Below are 8975 nucleotides of genomic sequence, written 5' to 3' on the forward strand. Positions count from 1 at the left end.
TTTTTTAAGCCATTCTAATAAGCGTGTGCTGGTACCTCGCTGTGGTTTTAATGTGCATTTCTCTAATAACAAAGATCAGTGTGGGGGCACCTGGATGGCTCAGTCATTAAGCGTCTGCCTTCGGCTCAGGTCATGATCCCAGGGTCCTGGGATCGAGCCCCGCGTGGGGCTCCCTGCTCCGCGGGAAGCCTGCTTCTCCTTCTGCCTCTCCCCCCCCACCGGGGCTCTCTCTCTGTCAAATAAAGAAATAAAATCTTAAAAAAAAGAAAGGCAGAGTGAGTGAGTGTTTTCTCAGATAGATTTATAAGAACGAGGAGGACAGGAAGGAACAAGGAAGCCCTGGTTCTCTTGCAGGAGGGGCAAACGCCCACTACATTCAGCATGGGGAGATGAGAAACATTCTGCTATTCTAGTATCTGTGCTGCTATTCTAGAAGACAACTCAGTGAACTACTGTTTCCCTGGGCCTCTCCGGAGAAGTAGGAGGCAGGTGATAATAGGCGGTGGCTAGGAGTTACGAAGACAAACGTGCAGCTGTGAGCATGACACTGTGGCTAGCGAGCCACTTCGTGCCTCATTGTATTCAGCTTCTTGTCAAGGTTCCCAAAGAATCTTTCCAAGAGCCTCTTCCCCTCGGCGGCTACGAGGTGCAGGTGCCGGTGTAGCATCCTGCTCAAGCCGCTGTGCTTTTTCCCTCAGCTCAGATTGGTCAAAAAGTGTTCTCGGGGCTGCTGGCGCCCGGGCCTTGGTATGTGAGGTGCTGCCACCTTGGCATCTCCCTGCTGCGCTGTTGGGCCCTGCCGGTCTTCCTGGGGCCCTAGGGAGCGCTCACAGGAAGAGAAGGGACAGCTCAGACCCACCCGAGGCGCTGCTGATGGCATGTGGGTGGAACTCACAGTAGGGAGGCAGGCTGGGGCTGGAGCAGAAGTCTTACACACACACACACACACACACACACACACACGTTCCAAAAGATCACCTCAAAGAGGAAGTGAGTCTGGTGCGCCGCTCCTGGCCATCAGGTGTCTAGCTGCTAATAGTCACCACGCTCCCTAACCTACAGGGAAGGGCTGTGAAGTCATTCTTTCTTGTCTGCCCCACTCCCACCTGACAGGTCTGACGGTGACAGTGATGGAGAAGGCTCTGGAGAAGCAACCAGAAGCAGGCAGAGGCCCACTCTCCAGATAGAAAACGCGAAACAGTTTCATTACTTTGCTCTCCTTGAGAGCTCTTTAGAAAACAATCATCCGTTTAAGCAACCAGCCTTCCGGCCAGACCCCGTAGGCCTTAAGGAGGGCTGACCCTTTTGTTTTCCTCAGGAGGGTTGTCTGGCTGAAGCACTCAGGGCCAGAAATTGCTCTCACTCTCACGTTCTTATTTTGAAGGCTTAGAGGTGTTTGTTTGCAGGCTTGGAGATGTTCTAATTTCAAATATTTCTCTTTGCTTACTGAGTGAATCCCCCTGCCCTCCATCCTTTCCATGAACTCATATGAAAGAAGCCATATTCCTTCCCTTTCTGGCTTGAATGTCATTAGAGGTCAAAGGTGGTTTTGTTCTTGGGGATAGTGCGCAGGTACCCGCTCCCTTGAGGTGGGTGGGTGGTTTGACTCAGGGCACCGGCTGTGACTAAGCGAGTTCATCAGAACCCAGGGCATCACCTGGTGGTTTCTGTTCCGCTGGCAAATGATCTCTACCGGAAGAGGCCTGGCCCTGAGGCTTGCTCCCCAAGGGGCGATCGCTTCACATGGCACAATCTTTCTTCAAACTTGCACAGCTTTGAGTCCTCACTGTCCTCAAGTCTCAGGCAGACTCACTTGGGCAGAGAATTGCTAGAGAATTTACTACTCTATCGAGGGCTTCAAACTTCAGCTATTAATTTTTCCATGTTGTTTAGGCACTGCTACAACAGAGAAGTTCTGTTCGTTGATTTCCAGAAGTATTTACTAGGGTATATTTGCTCTTGTTGTAAATCATTTGGATTTATGGGTGGGTGTAGTCCATTCTTAATCATACCCTGCAGAGATCAAGAATCCCGGAGAAATAATTATTACATATGTTCAGTTCTTTGATGCCCTTGAATAGTGCTCTCACTGCTCAGATAAAATGTGAGCCTGGGGAGGTTTGGTAGCTGCCTTGTTTTCTCCTTGAACTACACATAGGTGGGAGGCTGTTTTTGTTTTGTTTTGTTGGTTTTTTTTTTCCCTTTCTGTTCCCAAAGAACTCTTATTTTCTGGTACAGAGGGGAAGATAGCGCTAAATATTTAGTTAGGAGAAGAAACACCAGGAAAATGTAAAGAACTTAGTGTGTAGGGTAAGAGGGTGATTTTAAGGATTGGACAAGAAGGCCTTCTTAACACAGCATAATACATGCCCATGGAAGAAAAAGGTTAAGCTTGAGAAAAGCAAATTGTAGAAAATGAAAAAGTCACCATAAAGCCACCCCTTCTGAGATAATCACTGTGAACACCTTGAGGTGTGCTCTTCCTAAGTGTGTCGAAATGTGGGTACGTGCATTTGCATATACACACGTGTGTTTACATGACTATTTTTACCAGAAAAGGTATACCTTGCATGTTTTGCAACTTGCTTTTTTTTAAAATTTTACTTTTTAAGTTATTTTAATTCCAGTTAGTTAACCTACAGTGTAATGTTAGTTTCAGGTGAAAAGTGGCTCAACACTTCCATACAACAGCGAGGACTCATCATGACAAGTGCCCTCCTTAATCCCCAACACCTGTTTCCCCCATCCCTGCACCCCCTCCCCTCTGGGAACCATCAGTGTGTTCTCTGTAGGTAAGAGTCTGTTTCTCGGTTTCTCTCTCTCTCTCTCTCTTTTTTCCCCCTTTGCTTCTTTGTTTGGTTTCTTAAATTCCACACATGGGTGAAATCATATGGTATTTACCTTTGTAACTTGCCTTTTAAAAAAATAGGTTATGACAATCTTTTCATTTCAGTATGTACTAAAACAGCATCATGCGGATGTACCACAATTTACCCAACTAATTAATTCCTTCTTAGGCAGGTCTTTTGCATCAAATGAATTGGTCAACTAACAAGTGCTAACTGATTCCAGCACCAAAGTCCAGAAAAGATCTTTATGGATTAGGGAGAAGTTAAATATAAGGCCATAGGCTGGGGAGAAAATAACTATGTAGAGTGGGAGAAAGCTACATGGACTAATGTGTTGAGCACCTAACAAAGATTAGGATGAGTATAATGGAAATCAGGTAAATAGATCTAAAATAATACATGACGTCAAAGAAAAAATATAGTGTTGAAGCTGGATATCCTACTTTTTTTTCTTTTTTCAAGTTGCATAACATTTTGAGCCTCAGTTTCTTAATCTACGAAAGGCAAATAATGATTTTTATATCAAGGAGTAACTACAAACATAAAAGAGGGTATTATAAAATACCTTAAAGAAAGCCTGTCATAGAATAGAATATGTGCTCAATATTTCTTCATTTCTTGCTCTACTTCTACCTGTTTGGGTTGTGTTGTGGGAAACTGGGAAGAGTTGGCGCCTACCCTGGGAGCAGATGCGTGTGCTATGGTGTTCTGGTAAACACAGCTGTCAGCTGTTTAGAGAGGTGGTCAGAAGTTAGTGAGTTGCATGGAGATGATTTTTCAAGTTAAAACAAACTTTTACGGGTCTGTGGCCTTCAGGAAAAAAATTGTTTTTCCCATTGCCAGTCTAGTTGGCCAACAGGCATGGTGTAACATGGTGGTTCTCAGGATGTGGTTGCCAGGCAGCTGCAGCAACATTACCTGGGAACTTTTGAGAATGCAAATTCTCAGGCCCCACCTCAGACTTCCTGCGTCAGAAACTCTGCAGGTGGATCTAGCAGTCTGTGTTTTAACCAGCCCTGTAGGTGATTCTAATGTGTGCTAAAGGCTGGAGACAGCTGGTGTGGCAAGAGTCCTGGGAACCAAGACGCCTAGGTCAAGAGTATACTCTAGCTCTCCAATTCACTGTGAGACCTTGGGCAAGTCACTTCACTTCTTTAATGCTATATTTCCTCATTTAGAGAAAATAATATATCCCTGCCACCTCAAATGATTGTTTCATCCACAGTAAATTTAGGAGAATGAAAGAAATTCAGATAATGTATGACATAAATGGAAGGGATACTTATTATTTCCCCTGTCCTCAGGCAGGGCACTGTCGAAAGCATCCCCGTTTGAAGAGAAATGGTTCTATTTTTATTGACCACGAAAAGAAGAGCCTGGGCCCTTCATGGAGAATCTGGTTGGATGCTTTCATAGCCCTCACAGCATTTTCTCCTGCATAAATCGAAATCAACTCAGGCAAGCATCTTCAGCATCTCAAAGATGTTCTGAGGATGAGACCATCCAATGGGCATGAAAATTTTTTGGCCAAGAAAAAAACCCACAGGCAAGGTAACATTGATTATTTGTTCTCCTTTTTTGGTCCTTAGGGAAAATGGAAAACAGTGGGTCACTGCCCCGTGGGTGCCCAACCCTTCATCTAGGTGAAGGGCATTATTAAGATGTCCCTCAGACTGCCTGGCTTTTCCGGCTGAAGAGTTCTGCTTTCTTTCCCTCTGTTTGAAGGCCTTCTGGTACTCCCCATTACTCATCCTTGCTTCTGTTCTCTGAGCTCTTTCCATGTTCTTTAGCGACAGCCACTCGCACACATGCTGCCCAGGCATCTCGAGTTCTGGAGTGCAGATATGTGCACAGAACCGGGTCACCGTCGGAGAGAGTGCTGGGAGCATGGCTGCGTGGTTCTAGAACACTGGCCTCCACATGCACCATGCGACGCTGATATCTCAAAACAAGGCTGTGGCTCTGGACACAGCTCAGATGCTTTTTACTTTTACTCCAGTTTACCTAGTCATTCATGTTTTATTTTTCATTGCCCTTGGCATGCCATCTTTTATTCATGCCTAATGATCTCTGCTATTCTCCTGACACCTTTGATTTCCCGAATAGAAAAAAATAAATTTAACATATTTACATACTTACAGAAAATTAGAATATATGCACGTAAGAAAATTGGAAGGAGAAACACCAGAATCTTAAAAGCAGTTTTTTGGGGGAAGTGAGATCACAAGCAACGTCATTCATTTTCTTCTTGCTTCTCTGAATATTTAAGTTTTTCTATGGCTGATGCATCAATTGTTTTAATTTTTTTCAATGGCTTAATTCTTTAAAAAGCAAAAAATAAAACTGAAAAATTAACTCCCTGCATGCTCACAGGGTAACAAATAGGAAATGCTTGTGCTAAGTAAGATCTCGCTGCCACACTTGAGGTTCCATTCCAGAAGAATACAAAGCCGTGCTTGGCCCTAAGACTTGGTTTGTCCAAGACTGTCCTGGTTTTAGCGCTAAAACTTGGCAAACCAGGACAGTTGGTCATCCTAACCTCCCCCCCCCACCACCCCACGGGCCTTCTCCATCTTCTTTTGCTTGATCTACCGTGGCCGCTTTCTGGTCTCTGCATAGTCCTTCCCTCCTGTATCCAGCTCAGACTTTTCCGGGGACATTCAGCTCAGTTGAGCCTTGAGGACAGGAAGGAGCCTCAGGAGCGTCATTTGTGTCTGTTGGTTCACGTGAGGCTTAGCAGGAGAGGGCAAATGTGAAGAGGCCATTGAACTGAGCTCACTCCCTGGGCAGGAAGGGAGAGCAAAGCCTTTGGGATGGGAAGAAAAGACAGAAGGTTCAGTGGAAGAGCCCGTGTAACCAAGGGGGCTGTTGATGGTACTCTGTGGTAAGGGTGACATGATTTCTTTGGGGACTTTGGTTAGCTGTATTTCTCTCTTTCAGTTTAAGTATGTTATATTTACCTTATCTGGAGATCTCAGTTTACAAAGGGTTCATTCTGAATCAGTAGTTCTCAATCCTCGCCACACAGGAAAATCACCTGAGAAGCTTCAAAAATATTTAGGCCCCAGCCTAGACCACTTAAGTCAGAATCTCTAAGAAGGGAGCCTAAGGAATTTATATATATAAGATATTATAATTACACATGAGGTATTGACATATATCATTACATATGAAAGTCTACAGGAATTTTATATACTGTAATTATGTAATATGTAATCATATGTAATTAACATATACAATTTATATAAATTCCTTTATACATGTAATTATATTATGCATATATATAATTTCCTAAGGATATATATATATAAAGGAATTCATATATAAGTATATATTATAATTACATATATAAAGGCATTTATATATAATACAATTACATGTAATATGTAATCACATGTATATATTATGTATATAATTAATATCTTACATTACATATTACATTAGCTATAATATATTGTTATATAAAAATTATATATAAAATTATACATAAAAGTTTTGGGGAATTCATATATATAGATATTATCGCTACACAAAATAAAGGAATTTACATATAATTATCATATGTAAATTCCTTTATATATATATATATATATATATATATATGAACTTACATAGTCTATGTAATATTGTATTAACATAGATCCCTACATACCTATTATATATGTAATCACATAAATTCCTTGGTCCTTACAACCTTCTTTGTTTCCTCTCTGCGTTCACCTTCTTGAGAAGCATTACTACAAGGCACCATCTATCTACTTAATTTTCTCAGAGGAGTCTAGCCATGACTGAGAATCACTGATACAGACCTTTAAGATATGTGATGAGGGGACCTCGGGAGGTCAAGGGAGCTGAAGGACACACTGGGGAAATGAGTCAGCAGGTCTTATCCACAGAGTGGATAAGGGCAGGGAGGCAGTTAAGACATGCAGAGGAGAAGGAATCTGTCTATAGAGACATGTAAGTCAAGGAAATGGCTCAAGAATGGACCAGAGGCCTGGATTCTGGTCCTTTAATGTCCAGGACTCCAGAAATCTTTCTCCAAGTCAACAAGAAGTGTCTTACCGTCTAGGCACTGGTGATTCAATGAAGGGTCAGTGCTGCCGTGGGCCATGGGCCCCTGGAGTCAGCTGCATTAGACTAAGGGATCAAGCGAGCATGAATGTCAGAGAGGGGACAAAAATGAGCTAGGAAGGAAAACTAGCTAGTCAACATGACCAAGATTGGGAAAAAAGGGGTGCTTGTTCTTGGTGAGAAAGCAGAGTACCAGATGAGCCTAGGTAGGATCACTTTTTGAGGGAGTGCTTGGCGAGTTGTTGACCACCATAGTTTGCCTTTAATGGCCATGCCCAGCCTCTGTGGGGCCCATGCTGGAGCCATTCACAGCAGCTGCACTGTGTTGATAGCACTGACAGGTTGCTGGCTAGCTGGGGAACCAGCCCAGGCTGGAAGTGAGGAAGGACGTTGTGTTCCCAGCAGGTGTTCAGAAAACATGAGACCTCAGTCAAGGATTTCCGCATTGGCCTATGCTTTCCCACACTGGGTGGTCTTATTTATTATTATTATTTTTTAGGATTATTTTGGGCTGAAGGCAGTTGGGAAGAAGCAGATGTGAGGAAAACTCTCTGCCCTCCCCCTATTTGCCTAAGAGCTGCACATAAATTTGTAAAGTTGTCTCCTTTTCCTCTATCAGGAAGGGAAGAACTCTTCATCACCAGGAGAGAACTCTACACTCTTATTAAACCAGAGACGGGCACCAAGATGAATCTACATGATAAATAATTAAGTAACTCTAATCTTCCATTAGTTTCCCCCATCTTTAAAAAAAGATTTATTTTATTTTATTTATTTTAGAGAGCACACGCATGAGCGGGGGGGGAGGGGGAGGGCAGAGGGAGAGGATCCCAAGCCGACTCCTTGCCAAGCGTGGGCCAATTCCGAGCACGAAGTGGGGCTCGGTCTTATGACCCTGAGATCATGACCTGAGCCGAAATCAAGAGTCAGATGCTCAACCGACTGAGTCGCCCAGGTGCCCCAAGTCTCCCCCATTTATTTACATAAATAAATGTGTGTAGGTAGGGCAGGTATATGTAGACTTGCTGGAGAAAAGAAATGAGCTCGCCTGTTTGCCTAATCTTCTCCTGAATGTTCTTAGCTGGGCTATGCAGATATGAGAAGCAAATGTGAGCAGGCAAAGGGAGCCACGGAGAGGCTCTCTGACCCTCACTCTCATCCCAGAGACTCTAAGCTATGGCTAATAGAATCACTTGAAGATTTCTTAAAAACACAAATGTGAGGTCCCCACCCCCAGGGCTTCTGGCTTACTTGGTTTGAAGTGGGATTTGCAGCAGCCATGTTATTGACATATTCTCCAGGTTATTCTGAAGTGCAGCTAGGGTGACAACCACTGACTTGACTTTTGGTGGGGCAACCAAATAGGTGGTCAGTCGGGAGAGGGAGAGGGATGGGGCACCCAAAGAGGAGCAGAGGACCTGTTTGCCCCACACGAGGGCGTTAACCCTGGAATAGATCTAGGGGCTGGTTTTTATTTTGCCCTTTTTGCCTGTTGATCTTTTGAGTTTTGCCAGTCTCAGTGTTTTAAAATATCTGTTTTCCTTTTGGATCCTCAAATTTTAGCTACCTCAGAATCACCAGGCAAACTTGTTAACACAGATCGCCAGGCCCCACTCCCAGAGTTTGTGGTTCCAGAGCCCTGGGGGTGGGGCCTAATCATTTACCTTCCTGACAAGTCCCCGGGTTACACTGGTGCTGCCTCTCCAAGAACCACACTTTGAGGACCTCGGGTCTTACCGTATCGCTTCATCCTTTTAGTAGTTTAGTTCTCTGGATTGAGTGTTTCAGTTAGACCTCGATTTTCCTCAGCTTTTGTTTTCCTCTTCCCATTAAACTATGTTCTATTTTTTTCTTAATTTATAGTTTTTTTAAAAGATTTTATTCATTTGGGAGAGGGTAGGAGGGGGCATGGGGGGGAGGGGAATAGGGAGAAGCAGACTCCCCGCTGAGCGTGGAGGCTTTCACTGGCCAGATCCCAGCACCCGAGACCACGACCCGAGCAGAAGTCAGACGCTTGACTGACCGAGCCACCCAGGCGCCCCTTAATTTATA

The sequence above is a fragment of the Eumetopias jubatus genome, unplaced genomic scaffold, assembly GCF_037043125.1.
Source record: "Eumetopias jubatus isolate StellerSeaLion01/CBP00866 unplaced genomic scaffold, mEumJub1_p1.0 scaffold_2, whole genome shotgun sequence".
NCBI classification, from domain to species: Eukaryota; Metazoa; Chordata; class Mammalia; order Carnivora; family Otariidae; genus Eumetopias; species Eumetopias jubatus.